At 36.0% G+C, this 17,140-nt stretch overlaps 1 protein-coding gene across 3 annotated transcripts in view; it reads right to left on the minus strand.

Annotated features, from left to right (window-relative positions):
* Positions 1-17,140, minus strand: part of MGAT4C (MGAT4 family member C) — a 749,687-nt gene that overhangs the window by 138,815 nt on the left and 593,732 nt on the right. For all 3 annotated transcript variants that reach the window (XM_043967011.1, XM_043967013.1, XM_043967012.1), the window contains one exon: positions 3,241-3,321. The gene's annotated coding sequence lies outside the window, so the exon portion shown is untranslated. The remainder of the gene's footprint in view (positions 1-3,240; positions 3,322-17,140) is intronic.

The following is a 17,140-nucleotide window of genomic DNA, read 5'->3' on the forward strand; positions in this document are numbered from 1 at the left end:
AATTTCCTTTTCCAACTCATATTGAGGTAACTGAAGTAAACAAGGTTAAGTGACTTTCCAGGGTCACACAGCTAATAGGTGTCTGAGACTAGATTTGAACTCAAGTCCTCTTGACTCCAGGGTCAGCACTTTATTGACTGTACCACCTAGTTGCAAATATATACCACCACTTATATACTTGGTCTATTATCAAACTTTCTTCAATATTACATCAGAAATGAGCAACTAATTAATCATTTGTGAAGAACTTACCACCATACCCACGAGGCCTATTGTTTATGTTTGTGTCATAGAGCACACTAGGCTGTATCCCTTCCCTGGAGGTTTCCACCATTACTTTGGTCTATGATCTCCACGTACGTATTTTTAAATACCATGATAAACATTATAACATGTATTTTTGTTTATCTATAGGATTGTTCTGTTAAAAATTCATGTTTGTACCAAAAGTCAGGAGAGGGCAGGAAAGCAGCATTTATATATACACTATGTGTTGTTATTATCCTCGACATTTGAGGGAACTGGGGCAGACATAGGTGAAATGATTTCTCAGGGTCACACAGTTAGTAATTGCCTGAAGCTGGATTTGAACTCAGGTACTCCTGACTCCAGGCCAGTGCTTTATCCACTACATCACCCAAATTGTCTGTCAAAAAGTCTGAAATGGTCTGTGACACGTTGATATATTTAGATGATATACCATCTCTCACTCTTTCTCTTGCTCTCATTGTAAGACACCTTTCTTTAGCAGTAACTGTTTCCAACTTGTATTATTAGAAACTAACACTCTACTTCTGAGAGGAGAACAGGTATGTGCACTGCAAATATTGGAATTTTAACTTCTTCACTGGACATGTTTATTCCTTTATTTTCACTCATTCTTGCCTTTTTTTTTTTTTTGCGGAGCAATGAGGGTTAAGTGACTTGCCCAGGGTCACAAAGCTAGTAAGTGTCAAGTGTCTGAGGTCAGATTTCAACTCAGGTCCTCCTGAATCCAGGGCCAGTGCTTTATCCACTGCACCACCTAGCTGCCCCCAATTCTTGCTATTTTGAAGATTTTACAGATATTTAATATCAAATCAGTAGGAAGATAATAGATCAAGAGATGGAAGAAGAAATACCAGAGACTTTCTAGTCCAACCTCCCTCATTTGACCCAGCAGAATATTGAGGCTCAATTGAGTATAAAAATCTTACCCCAAAGTAGTAATTGTCAAAGGCAAACTTTGAACCCAATAATTCTGATTCCAGACTCACTCAATTTTCTTTCCATTGTTAAATATTTTGTCATTAATCAGAATGCTACTGGTGTTTTTCTATTTATAAGTAACTGTATAAGTTTTAAAATGTGTACCTTTTATTCTATTATGCAAATATCATTCTTATCCTATTGTTTAAAATACATTAATATATATGAGTACCATATTTTATTGAAGGCTTTTTTGCATCTTAAAATATGATTAAATAATCATACATTTTCCTCTTATCAATATGATGGGTTTTTTTCTGACCTTAAACCATATACATTCCATTTATATGGCCACACACATACACATACATTATTTGCTACTCCCATCTTTATACTATAAAATAATTTCTTTTCTGACAAAGAAAGATTCTTTAATAATCAATTTTTGGAACTCAGATTACATAATAAAAACAGATTACATTTATCTAAGGTAAGTGTTGGGGTTTGATTTTTTTTCAAGCATTGAGAAACTCGATCATAGTACCACAGATTTGGATCTGGACAATTTTCAACGCAATCTACTTCAGAGTTTCCTAAACTGTGGGTCACTACCCCATATGAGGTCGCATAACTGAATGTGGCTGTTGTGAAAAATTTGGCAGTAAATCTTTAATTTGTATACCTATTTTTTGTACCTATATACCCAGAGTCGCATAAAATTTTGTCAGGGAAAAGGGGTCATTAGTGGAAAAAGTTTAAGAAACAGTGATTTATTAGAACTCTTTCATTTAAAGATGAGACAAAAATAGCTTGGCTCATAGATTTTAAGTTACTCTGGTTTATTATTCCAGGTAATAATTAAAGAGCTATGATTTGATCTCAGCTCATATGAATCCAACTTCAAGAAACTTTCCTCTATCTCATACTGCTTCAGGATTATAGTATTTCAGAGTTGGACAGTACCTCGGTGGCCCTCTGGTCAAATTCAGACCACGAAATGAATTCCCAATATGGTATATGTGTTGTGGTCATTTAGCCTCCAGAGACTATTTGTTATAAGGTTATGCAACCCTTAATGAGAGCAGTATGTTTATTATCAGAAATGTTTGCATTAAGCAAAACCTGCATGTTGATTTTCAACTGAGAACTATATTCAGTTTGATTTCTCAAAATAAATAATGTATTTTCCATAGATGAAAAGAAAAAGAAACTTCTGTCATCCAAGAAATTGACATACTTTTACTTTTTAAAAAATCTTAAAAATGATCATTCTTAGACACCATAGGACTTCTTTCTAATGAACCCTTGTTTTCAACCTACTTAATTATCTGTAAAATGATACAGCAAATAAGTATTTTGAAGAGCTGAATGATTCCTACATCTTATTTAAATGATTTTAAGTCATACATTACTTACAGAAAAACAATCTTGTGGGAGACAAAAGCTGAAGTGAGCTTGAATATCTAAACAGACAAGAAATCAATGACAGCCATGTACATTGGCACAGGGAGGGTGTAGAGTATAAATTTTTGGTGTAACAACCCATTAAGTCTTCATTCCTGTCCAAGGGTAATGAAGAAACTGAAGACATGCCAGAAAGATGAGCAAAGTTCTTTTTTTCATTTTTGTTAATGCTTTTCAATTATTGCTATTTATTTAGGAAATATCAAAGGCTCCCATTTCTGCATATGTGGAGAACCAAGTGAGGCATTTGTAAGATTGTAATATGAAACGGAACAAAATCCAAAACTTTTTATGGGCAGTTTTACAAATATTTTGGAAGTCACACCTAGTGAATTTAGAAATGAATAAAAGAGACTGGTATAATATATTAATTAGATTCTATCATACTATCAAAATGATTTCCAAATAAGTTATATTCGGGCATTTGAAGTTGTTATTTTGATGAGTATGAGCTAAAGAAAAGAAAGTGGCAAGGCTTGGGTGTCAGGGTGGTGGGAGGAGACAAGTGCAGCTAAGAATTAAATTAAGCAACTGGCGAAGTTTGCCTATGAAAGACATCTTAGTAAACTAATCTGGTCAGGATCTTACCAAGTATTTGTGTTTCTGATACACTATATCACTTCTGCATCTCCATGATTCTGTCTTCTGATTAAACGGCATGCCATGATCCTGTTAGGAAGAACAATGATTTTTTTTTTGTTAGAAATCAAATCTTTTTCAAATGTTTTCCAAGGTGTGTCATAAAGGCAGCATGTGCAAAACTGTTAAAACATACATATTGATAGCCTAACTTCATACATTCTATTTAAATCTTGTTCTTCATACAAATTTGCAAAATGAAACTAACATACCAATCTGTAATACAATACAACATGAAAACAAATGTTCAAGGTATTTTTAACAGACAGATGAGAGAGAGAAAGGGAGGAGAGAGAGGAAGAGGGAGGGGGGAAAAAGAGAGATACAGACAGACACAGAAACAGAGACAGATGCAATTCTATATTTTTTATATTTCTAGGGGAAAAGCCTGCATCTGAAATTTCAATGATTTTAAAACCTCCTGGCATAGGACTTCTTTGACCAATAGAGGGCAACATTTTATCTGAACTTTATTGTTTTAAAAATTTGCCTAGAGGACCTAGAGACTGAGAACTTGCTAAGGTTCACATAGTATATGTTAGAGGCAAAACTTGAACACAAATCTTCCTGATTTCAAGTTTAGCTCCCTATTCCTTGTAACATACTGCCTCAATAAATACTTATAAGAACCAATAGTTATAACATCAAATATGATGAAAACAACAGAAAAATAAAATATCTCTCAATGGCCAAGTTAAGGAAGATTTGATGGAAATCCTGCATTTAAGCAGGATTGAATGATAGATAATATTATGCACATATACAGATGGACAAAGGATCTTTTTGACTCCTCAGTTGTCCAAGGCTGGGATAAGGAGGCAAGGGTCATGAATTCTCATTGGTAGCCAATAGCTGGTTTGGGGGCCCCTATGAGACTCATGTCATAGCTACCCCCAGGCCCTGATTTCCCAAGCAATACCTTTTATTTCATAAGTTGCATTAATTAGTTTAGGAGAGTAAAGCAAAAGTTCACTGAATTACAATTACCAAACAAATTTGAAATTTGTGGAATTTATGAATGGATTATGCCATAATTAAGGGGAAATTGTTTCTGAAAATTATTCAAGTTACACTGTGTTTCACATTATCTGTTCCATTCAGGTGTGTGTAGGGGTGTGTATATGCATGCATGTACGCACGTATAAGAAACCACAATGTATACTGATCCACACTTAATAGAATCTGCTACTTCTACTGTCACTCGTAATCAGCAAATCCTTGAAATATTTTAGAGATGAGAGAATGAATCATCTCTTTACTTATCATTCAGTCCATTCTTATTAATATCTACAAATACTGAAGAAAAAAGTACCCTGAAAATATATAGATTTGATTATGTATAATTTGACATCATCCCTCAATTTATATTCTCTGTTGATGGAAAGTGCCTAGTTTGAGGGATGTAAAATATGTGAAGGTTGCACTGGGTAAATCTTATCAAGGCATTTGGATAATTTATATCATGACTTGTAGAATGGTGTCTTTTCAAGTTTGGATAGGCAGAACACATTAAATCATAAAGATAGGTTACTGAAAGTTTTATCCTAGTGGTCTAAGAGTAGACTGCCTTCTGCCCTCTGTGATGACATTTAGCATATAAATTAATCAGAATGACAAAATGTTAGCATGAAAAGGTACCTTTTATGTCTTTTAGATAAACTGCCTTATTTCAATGTGAAACAACTGAGGACCAAGCTGGTAGAAGGTTCTAAAATAAAGGAAAAATCCAACTCTTCTGATTCCAAATACAATACTCTTTCCACTATAACACAGTTATTATTATTTCATACTAAATACATTTTAAAAAATGATATTTTGTTTGTTTCAAAACACTAGATCATCTACTTCTTTTTTTTTTTTCAGGGCAATGGGGGTTAAGTGACTTGCCCAGGGTCACACAACTAGTAAGTGTCAAGTGTCTGAGGCCGGATTTTAACTCAGGTACTCCTGAATCCAGGGCCGGTGCTTTATCCACTGCGCCACCTAGCCGCCCCTAGATCATCTACTTCTAAAAGACAATGTTGAGGTATAACTAACATGCTATGTTCTGTCAGTGTTAGTAAGAAGTATGGGTCAGCATGCTGATCTACTAAAAAGATAATTGTGTGTGTGTGAGTATGTGTGTGTATGTGTGTGTGTTTATTCATGGATAATTTGGAAAAGTTAGAAAAGACACTTGTGGTATATCTGTGACCTTTTTCTCCCCTGTGCTTACTTTTCCTTCCAGTGACTTACCAAACATGAGTGAATATGTATGTGTATGTGCATGTGTGTGTGAATATGTATGTATGTATGTATGTATAATACATAGATCTTTAAGTCTATAGGAAGGACAAAACTCTTTTTTTCTTCCCCATAGGATAGAAAAGTAAGAAATGCAATTCTTCTTAGAAATATGATTATATGATTTATATTATGGAATATCCATTTATAAAAAGAGAATGATTATAAGGCAAATATATCTATCTATATATGTGTATACATACATACATATACACACAAAAATACATGTAATTCTGGGCATTTAAATTACAAAATATTCTGAAAGTTAGTATTATATAATGCCTAGAGGGGAGAGAGGACTTGTATGAATATATGGATAGTTACTGAAATTGACTAAAAAATTTCTCACACCCAACACTGTATTTACAGAATAATAATCAAAATAGCTATCAAAATTTTGGGGAAAGAATCTTACAAGCAGTAAGCCAAGATAGATAGACTTTTGGAATTGTGTCAAATACTGGCCCACATATATGTGTATTCATATATGTTATGAAGCTTAGTAAATATCCACTATGTACCAGGCTCTATATAGGGGGATATAAAGAAAGTAAGAAGATAAAAACAAAAACACAAATGACAAAATGTTCTCTTTTCTTAAGAAGATCAAAGTCTAATGGAAGAGACGACATCCAAGCAATTGTTTAAAAATAACCTATAGAGAGGATAAATTGGAGAGAAAGAATTAGCATTAAGTGGGGGGGGTCAGGCAAGGCTTCTTATGTAAGGAAGATTTTAGAAGATAAAGAATGAAGAAAATAGCACTTAAGAGAGACAATTCTAGGTGGAATAGCCAGTGGAATTGAATGCCTGGAAAGGGGAGCTAGAGTATTTTTTTTTAGAGAATAGCAAAGAGGTCAGCATCACTTGACCACATAGTATATGGAGAATAAGATGTCAGAAGACAGGAAGTATGGAGAGGCCAGGTCATAAAGGGCTTTAAAAAGAAACAAGGGGGCAGCTAGGTTGCACAGTGGATAGAGCACCAGCCCTGAATTCAGAAGGACCTGAGTTCAAATCTGGCCTCAGACACTTTACACTTACTAGCTGTGTGACCCTGGGCAAGTCACATAACCCCAATTGCCTGCCCCTCTCCCTCTCCCTCTCCCTCTCTCTCTCTCTCTCTCTCTCTCTCTCTCACACACACACACACACACACACACACACACACACACAAGATTTCATATTTGATCCTAGAAATATTAGGGAGCCACTGGAGTTTATGGAATAAGTTAATAACATGCTCAGAACTGTAGTTTAGGAAGATCAGTTTGATAGGGGAGAAAGTGCTATAAGAGTACTACAATGGAATAGGAATAGTACTGAAACAAGGAGACTAAGCAAAAAAGCTATGGCAATGATCCCCGTGTGAAGTGATACAGGTTTTTGTTTTTGTTTTTTGTTTTTTATGATTGTGGGTGGCAGTATCAGATTGAATGGGTCTTATAAGAGAGAAGTTATGAAGGTAAAAATCAACTAGATTAGTCATTGATTGGATTTTGGATGTGAGAGTGAAGAGTTGAGGGAGATCCCTAGGATAAAGTATGAGATGACTGAAATAGTATTAGGAAATTTGGGAAGAGGGAAGGTATTGAAGGGAAAGATGAGTTCAGTTTTAGATATGTTGAGTTTAAGATGTCTATAGGACAAACAATGTGTATTCAAAGGCTTTGTATATTAAGAATACAGTAGATAAACATCAGTCATCATTATTAAGTGTCTAGAACTCTATTTTCATTGAATTTGAAATGTCAGTAGTACAAAATTCTTTCTCCAAACGTTCTTTATTCTACACCTTTCATAAATGTCATCATCAATTATCATTTTTAAAAGGATTAGACATTGCTCCCATATTAAAAATAATATTTCTACCATACATTCAAAGGGGAGTTTTCCATTCTTTATCACAACATGGGTAAAGACAAATATTGGTGAGAATATATGAAAAAATGAATTCTTTTCCATGGGATGAAAACTCTTTTAAAAAGTGGAAAAACAGAAAAGAAGGATTAGAGTATTTCATGAAGTTCTGTAAAGGACCTAAGAGCTCATTTATTCCAATTTCCTCATTTTAAAGATAAAGAAATTCAATAGCAAAAAGCCCAAGTGACATACAGATAGCACGTAGGAAAGCTGACCAAGATTTGAATGCAGTATTTCTGGCTCCAAATCCAGAACTCTCTCTACTGTACTATGCTGCTCTAGGTTAGAAGAACTATCCAGCCTATACCATGAATCTTTCGTCATGGATAAAATGTTGCTATCGAGAACTTAGTTGAAAATATATTGCACTGTACTGGATCACATATATAATATGATAACAAGTGTGGCCAGAGAGCACAAATATTCCTATGTTTACTCCTGGCAGTCTGGTGATTCCACTGGGTCAAGATCCTCATATGCCTGAGGCTCACAGAGAATGGAGGATAGGAACCTCACTCATTGGCATCTGAATTTGCATCAGTCCAGATATCATTCCCCCATTTTCCAGAGTGATGCCAAATTTTTATAATAGAAATGCTTTGAAAATTCTGAAGTTTATTTTAAATAAATAAGCACCTAAAACAAGAGGTAAAGAATAGTCTCTTGTTAATCTGCATCCAATTTTCATTGTAGATAGTGAGGGTTATGTGTTTATATATAGCAAAGACTCTTTCTGAAGCCCTCATTTTTTTTCCGGGGCAATGAGGGTTAAGTGATTTGCCCAAGGTCACACCGCTAGTAAGTGTCAAGTGCCTGAGTTCAGATTTGAACTCAGGTCCTCCTGAATCCAAGATGGGTGCTTTATCCACTGTGCTACCTAGCTGACGCTGAAGCCCTCATTCTTTTTTTTTTTTTTTTGCAGGGCAATGGGGGTTAAGTGACTTGCCCAGAGTCACACAGCTAGTAAGTGTCTGAGGCTGGGTTTGAACTCAGATCCTCCTGAATCCAAGGCTGGTGCCTTATCCAATGTGCCACCTAGCTGCCCCCCCCATTCTTAATATATTTCAAATAAGAGTTGTTTAAGCTTAAGTATTAATGGCTCTATGTTTTCCCTCCTGCTTCTGCTCAAACACTTCCAAGGATACTTCTCTTATTTTAAAAACCCCAAATCACAAAGATCTGTTCAATACTACAATAAACAGTTCTGAATGGGAATGATAGCTACCTGTTTGTGTGTATGTATACATACGTACATACATACATATAAATAAATATATACACACATATGTATGTATATAAAACCATTCATTTGGGTAATTCAATTATTTTTAAAATGTTACCCCTAGAAGGGATCATTAATACAAAACTATATGCATATATGCCCATACAGACTGGGCATGGGTAGCAATGCATATGTGACTAAATGACATATGAAAACTTAAGCATGTGCATAATTAAATTACCTCTATTTTTCTAGAGATGGAGGCTGAATTGTGTAACATTTGTACATTATACAGAAATTGGAAACCTTACCATCAAGGCTGTGAATTATTGAGATATGTTTCAGGTTTATCACAGCAATTAAAATTATTCCATGCTTTCTTGCTAAGATTTGTGACTATCATCGCAAAGGGGAACATAGCATTTTAACATCCCTGGGCATGTGTGTATGTGTGTACATGTTAGTGCATATGTGTGTGCAAATTATTCTCCTTTTCTCATCCACCAAAAACTTTTTAAAAGTTATTTTTCCATATAGTAGACATTCCAAATGTCTCTAGGCAAACTAGTATGCCTACTCTGGAACAAATTTTGGAGTGACTGAGTATTAGTAGATATTGCAAAGAGTATCATGCATTAGTGAAGCTACTCTTCCAGGTGTTAGAAGCTTAAAATTGAAAAAGCAATTAATCATTATGTATTTATTGCTTACCTACTATTTACTTATTTATCCTGGTACCTTTGACAGGGATATGGACAAAAGATATTGCATGGTTCCTGCCCTTACAGACTATTTGCAGTGATCACAAACACATGAAATAGAGAATAATTAAGTGTAAACTATGTGGTGTTTAAGTGTAGATGGTACTGATTTTAAATGTACAAGGAGTTCAGAAAATGGAGAAATCATTATGAACTGTAATAGTTGGGGAAAGGTTTAATGGAGAAGTATAATTTGGGGTTTTATTTGAGCCTAAAGGGACAGATGAAAGTTTGAGTACGGTTGGGTGGCGGGGACAATACAGATTCCATTCCAGAGATAAACATACTCAAAGGATTGGTGGAAGGAATAGACAAATAATATGTGTGAGTGTGTGAGAGAAGAGGAGGGAGGAAAGAGAAGAAAAACCAGGTTGGGGGGGGCAGCTACATGGCACAGTGGATAAAAGCACTGGCCCTGGATTCAGGAGGACCTGAGTTCAAATCCGACCCCAGACACTTGACACTTACTAGCTGTGTAAACCTGATAAAGTCACTTAATCCTCATTGCCCAGAAAAAAAAGACAAAAAGACAAAAAAAAAACACACACAAAAAACAAAAAACCCAAAACAAGTGGACTAGAGTAGAAGAGTTGTAAGATAGATTTTTGAAAGATCAAGCTCTTCCCCTAGTACCTTCCAATCTTTCTAGTGTTCTTATACATAGGTTTTTTCCCCCATATGCTCTATATTCCAACCCCACTGGTCTAATGCTTGTTCCTTGCACAAAACACTTTATTTCACATGTTTGTACCTTTGACCTGTGACTCCACTCATACCCAGAATGCTCTCCTTTATAACCTGTCTCTTAGAATTTTTTTATTTTTTTCAAGATTGAGTTAACACTGCAATTTCTAGAGGTAGTGAGCTGTTGAGGATGAAACCTAGGTTGTAAGTCAGGGTGACCTGGAATGGGGTGGCTCCCTTCATGCTAGGGAAGTTTTGGTGGGAAATATAATAAATTCAGTTTTAAACTGATTGATTTAAGGTGCTTACAGGACATCCAGTTTGAGATATACATTAGAGATGCAAGCTTAGATTCAATATAGGGGTTAAGGATGGGTAAGAAGATTTGAGATTCATCAGCACAGAAATTAAAATAGAATCCATTGGAGCCAATGAGAACACCAAGTTAAATAGTATAAAGGACAAAGAGAAGAAGGCACTGTGTTGAGCTTTATGGGACACCCACAGGTGTCAAGTATGATCTGGCTGAAGATCCAGCGAAGGAAAATGAAAAGAAATGGTCAAATAAGTAGAAGAAATACAAGAAAGTCATGTCATAAGAACATAGAGAAAACAGAAAATCAAAGAGGTTGGTTGACATAATAGGGTGGAAAAAGGTCAAGAAGAGTCAGTGCTGAGAAAAGGAAAATAGATTTCAAAATTAAAACATCTTTGAGAGATCTCTAGGAGTAATTTAGAAAGCACAGTTTTGGTTAAGTGATGAGATCAAAAGCAAGACTCTAGGCTGTAAAAGAGTGAGAGGAAATTAAGTTGAGGCACCTACTGTGGATCACATTCTCAAAGAGTTTACTCACCAAAAGGAGAAGAAATAGGGTATAACAATTACCAGAGATTTATGAAACAAGAAAAAGTTTTGTTAGTTTTAGGATGAAGGAGATAGTGTATTTGCAGATAGCAAGAAAGCAACTAGAAGATATACTGTGATTGAAAGTAAGTGAGGGGGTAGCCAGGTAGTGCAGCAGATAAAGCACCAGCCCTGGATTCAGGAAGACCTGAGTTCAAATCCGACCTCAGGCACTTGACACTTACTAGCTGTGTGACCCTAGTCAAGGCACTTAACCCCCATTGCCCCGCAAAAAAAAAAAAAAATGTAAGTGAGAAAGAAAGAAAAGTTCTTTCCATAGGTTGATCCAATAATCTTTGTACAGGATTTGAGCTAAAGCTTACCCACTCAGTACACATTATTTAATTTCATCCCTGTGAGATATTATTATTATTATTTTTCCCTGAGGAAAGAAGTGAGCCTTAAAGAGATTAAGTGATTTAGCCATAATGGACAGAGCTAATGGTCCTAATTCTGGGAATTGAAATCAGGTCTTCTTACTTTATACTTGCTAGTCTTTTCCAGTATAGCAAGTTGTTTAAGGAAATATGGATCTGGAAATACTATGAAAAATGAACTAGAGAAAACAAAGCATGGGGTAAGAAGATGGAAAAGAACCAGAACGCCATTGTATAAACGTAGCTATAAAATGAATCACTTTTGCAAGGGTACTGGTAGAGAGAGAAAATCACCATATAAATGAAATGACCTTGTGTTATAGAAATGAACTTTTAGCAGGTTCCGGTACAAACCCGACAATTTTCCCCTTTTCATTACTGAGCATGATTCAGTGGTGTCCAACTAAGCAAACTGTCTTATGAACTTTCACTTTGAAGCTCTGGGGAAAGCAAATCCACATCAATTCATATATGTGAAGTTTCAGGGGTAGCGGTGATATATTCTTTGTTCATCTAGAGACTAAAACAATATTGACAAGGGAAATTCAGCAGTGACCTGCCAACTTTATGCTATGTTTGTTTTGTAGCCCGAGGTCAGACTCGATTGTGTTCCATGTAAGTGTATGTTGGTATCCCTGTTAGAATAGATGATGAAAAAGCTTGGGGAATGTGTTAAATGTAATGATTGATTTCCCTCCTCACCTTTCCTTCCTGACTTCCCCAGTTTTCTTCAAGGCTCAGATAAAATCCAACAGGAGGCCCTTCCTTATGAAAGGACTTTTCATTTATACTGTATATGTATATAACCACTGTATCGAATAGATACATAGAGACAGTTAGTTGGCACATTGGGTGGAATGCTGACTCTGGGGTCAGGAAGACCTGTATTTTCTTTTTTTTGTTGTTGTTGTTGTTTTTGTTTTGTTTTTGGTTGTTTTTGTTTTTGCAGGGCAGTGAGGGTTAAGTGACTTGCCCAGGGTCACACAGCTAGTAAGTATCAAGTATCTGAGGATGGATTTGAACTCAGGTCCTCCTGAATCCAGGGGCGGTGTATCCACTGCATTACTTAGCTGCCCCAAAACCTGTATTTTCAAGTTTGGCCTCAGACGCTTACCAGTTTTGTGACGGTGGGGAAATCAGTTGGCTTCTAACTTCTAACTTCCTCAGATCTCTCACATGGAAAATGAAGATAATAATAGCACCTCACTTCCAGGGTTATTGTGAGGATAAAATGAGATACTATTTACAAAGTATTTTCCAATCTATAAACTGCTATATGAATGCTAGTTTTATTTTTATTACTATCAATATTACTATTAATTATTATAATTGAACAATTATTTCTATGTTATCTTCTCTTATTAGAATGTAACCTTTTTGGGGGCGGCTAGGTGGCGCAGTGGATAAAGCACCGGCCCTGGATTCAGGAGTACCTGAGTTCAAATCCGGCCTCAGACACTAGTTGTGTGACCCTGGGCAAGTCACTTAACCCCTACTGCCCTGCGCAAAAAAAAAAAAAAAAAAAAGAATGTAACCTTTTTGAGAGCAGGCACTGTAGTTTTGCCTTTATATTTACCTCACTCTGTTGACTGATGATTCCTTTTATAATTGTAGGTATCTTATAGCAATGGTGTCAAATTCAAATAGAAAAAAAAAAACACTCAATCACACATAAAGATCCTTGCAGACTGCATTTGACTTAGAAAAATCACATTACCTATATTTCATTGTGTTTTTATTTATTTTGTCAAACATCTCTTGATTACATTTTTTTGGGCAGGGCAATGGGAGTTAACTGACTTGCCCAGGGTCACACAGCTAGTAAGTGTCAAGTGTCTGAGGCCAGATTTGAACTCAGGTACTACCGAATCCAGGGCTGGTGCTTTATCCACTGTGCCACCTAGCTGCCCCACCCCAATTACATTTTAATCTGGTTGTGTGAGCATTCAGGAATGCTGGATGTCACTTGTGCATTGTTGAAACTTCTGCCTTAGAAAATTACAACCTTATAATCCTCAATAGTTCACCTTATGAATATTAACAAATGTGGCTCTACCAAAAGAATGGCCAAGGGGCCAGCTAGGTGGCACAGTGAATAAAGCGCTAGACCTGGATTCAGGAGGACATGAGTTCAAATCCGACCTCAGACACTTGACACTTACTAGCTGTGTGACCCTGGGCAAGTCACTTAACCCTCATTGCCCCCCCCCCCCCAAACAAAAAGGCTGGCCAAGTTGTTCATGAACACTATATACTGAACTTAGAATACCAGAAAAAAGGTAAAATAAAATGTCCAAACAAGTTATTGTGAAGGAGAACTTCTGTTACACAGAAAGACACATATAATGGACAAGGTGCCCAGAATTTCTCAGATGAAAATAGTGGGCATGGTGAGAGAACGTCATCATATATAGATGTAGTGAAATATATGGTATTATTGGAAATGACAAAGATAAGGTGTTCACAGAAAGCAAAGCCAAGAGAATAATATAGCCTGTTCCAAAAGTCTTAATGTAGTTTTAAGTTTCAATTGCTTAAAATCGTAAAGTAGGAATAGCACAAATGGAGGTAAAGGAAGTAGGTCTGTCCTAGGTTTGCTGTAAGTATCAAATGATAGTTGTTATAGAATGCTTTGTCCTTTATTGCACTTAAGGTACTATATAAATGCTAATGCTAATAATAATAATAATAAAAACAACAAAAATAATTACTACCACTGACACCATCTGACACCTACCACCAACACCACTACTACATGGTTCCTTTAACTGAACAAAGTGCTCTATATCTCATTGCGTTTTTTAGTCATGTCTATTCATTAGCTATCTCTTCTAGTTTCATGCCAATCAAATGTGTGATACACATATCATCTTTACTGTCATATAAATCATTAATAAAATATGAAATTGGATGGTCAAAGACAAAATCCTTCATGAACAAAATACAGCAGATGGCACTTTTGACTATTCCTTCTTTCTGCATTCCCTATTTCCATAGCTTCTAAGATGTCACAGGCTCATGGTTCCCCTTCTGCAAAACTATCTTTTTTGTTTTTTTGCTGTTTTTTTTTGTTTTTCTTTTAAAGTGAGTGTACTCCAAGTTCTTCCCTGAGCCCTTTTCTATTCTCTCTCATTATACCCTTACTACTTCTCAGGGTTGTTGTGAGGACCAAATTACACATACATGTATATATGCATGTACACATATAAATATGTGTATGTACATACATACATATTCATTGCATACTTGTACATATGCATATGTATATGTATATGATTTTATTTGAAACTGTGTGTATATATTTCATATATATGTATATTTCATATATGTGTGTATATATACATATGTGTATATCTATCTATATATTAATTATGTATACACACAAATACCTCAGGAATGAAACAAGCATTTATTAACTACCAACTATACCAAATCTACTATGTTCAAGGCACTTAGCACAGTGCCTTGAACATAGTAGGTGCTTAATAAATGCTTCTTCCCTTCCTTCCCTTTTCTTCCATGTGTCTATGGTGTTAGAATTCAACTGTGATTTCTAAGTTCCTCACCTTTCCTAAAAGAAATTGCCTCAAGACTTCTCTACTTTGATTTCAAACTAACATGTTAAAATCCACATACATAAAATTAAACTTATTATTTTACCTCTTCAGTCTGATATTTCACTATTTATATTAATGGAGCTGACATCTACCAATCTTCCATGTTAACAACAAAATGGCAGCAACAAAAAACACAACAGAGACAAAAATAATCTTAGTGTTGTCATTGATTCTTCTAAATAATTTCCCTGAAGCTTCTCATTTAGTAGCTTCTAAATAATATTTTTTTTTCTTTAAGAGTTAGTCTTCAGGGGCAGCTGGGTGGCACAGTGGATGGAGCACCGGCCCTGGAGTCAGGGGGACCTGAGTTCAGATTTGGCCTCAGACACTTAACACTTACTAGCTGTGTGACCCTGGGCAAGTCACAACTCCAATTGCCTCACTTAAAAAAAAAAAAGACTTAATCTTCAATAAAGCCGTATTTGAATGTCTGACTGTATCAAATAGGCTCTAGGTTTTGGAAGGTTATGGTAAAAGATCAAATTTAGATGAGTCCAGCCTAGATAGAAGACTTCAAGTATGGTGGCATGATTTCATGCCCCTATAAAAGGGTTATATGGGGTAACACAAGGAACACTGACTAAATTTAAAGACAGAAGATGTAGCTTCAATTTCTACCTTAGCCATAGAATAATTGAATGGATGACCTTAGGGAAGTAGTTCTATGAGCCTGAGTATTTTTGTCTATGAAAAGAGTATTAAGCTGTGACCTCCCTCTCTCAGGTTTTTCAAGAGGATCAAAAATGTTGAGAAGATTGCATGTTTATGATCTCAGGACCAAACTAGTTTAGTTTTAACTCTTTAAATTCAAAGACAGGAAAGAATAGGAAAACAAAATTTTCAACTACAGTGAGTCTCAAGACAATTAATTATGTTATAGAATCAGTCACAACTAATGGCCAAAGGAAAAATTCAAATGCCTAGAGTGGAGAAGGCTGGCTTGTGATATGCATCAGTGGAGAAATCAACAACCATTTAATTATGTACATCCTGTGTACCAGACACTGTTCTTCGGGCTACAAAGAGAGATAAAATCAGTCACTGCTCTTAGGGAGTTCTCAATCTAGTGGGGGAGACAGCATGTGAACTACCATGAATAAACAAGATAAATTCAAGGTAAATTCAAAGTTATCTTTGTTGTTTGCTAGTTTTTCAGCCTTATATGATTCTTTTTTTACCTCATTTTGGGTTTCCCTGACAAAGATACTGGAGTGGTTTCCATTTCCTTCTCCAGCTCATTTTATGGATGAGGAAACTGAGGCAGAGTTAAGTGACTTGCCTAGGGTCACACAGCTAGCAAGTGTCTGAGGATGCATTGGAACTCATAAAGATGAATCTTCCTAACTCCAAGCATGGCAATTCTATATACTTCACCACCTAGCTTTCCTCCAGAGCTTATCTTAGGGGAAAAACATTAGCATTAAGAGGTTCTGGAAAGACTTCTTGAAGAAGGTAGGATTTTAGCTGGGATACAAAGGAAGCCAGGAAACCAAGATATGAAATTGAGAAGGGAGATAATTCATGGAATTATGGAAAGACAATGGAAATGGAATCAGGATAAGGAGTGTCTTCAGAACAGGATGGTATGGAGGCCAATGTCCCTAGGTTATAGAATATGTATAGGATAGTAAGGTCTAGGAATATTGGGAAGGTGAGTAAGGGGCAAGTTGTGAAGGGATTTAAAAGTGAAGTATAGGATTTTATATTTTATTCTGTTTTGTTTTTGTGGGTTTTTTATGGGGCAATGGGGGTTAAGTGACTTGCCCAGGGTCACACAGCTAGTAAGTGTCAAGTGTCTGAGGCCAAATTTGAACTCAGGTCCTCCTGAATCCAGGGCCAGTCTTTTATCCACTGCACCACCTGGCTGTCCCCCTATATTTTATTCTGAATATAATGTAGAAACACTACAATGTGCTGAATATGTGTATTTGTGTGTGTGTGTGTGTGTGTGTGTGTGTGTGTGTGTGTGTGAGAGAGAGAGAGAGAGAGAGAGACAGAGACAGAGACAGACAGAGAGACACAGAGAGAGATGAACATTAGGAAGCTCACTTTGACAGTTGAGTAGTGGATGTACTGGA

Source organism: Dromiciops gliroides, chromosome 5 (genome assembly GCF_019393635.1).
Source record: "Dromiciops gliroides isolate mDroGli1 chromosome 5, mDroGli1.pri, whole genome shotgun sequence".
Lineage (NCBI taxonomy): Eukaryota > Metazoa > Chordata > Mammalia > Microbiotheria > Microbiotheriidae > Dromiciops > Dromiciops gliroides.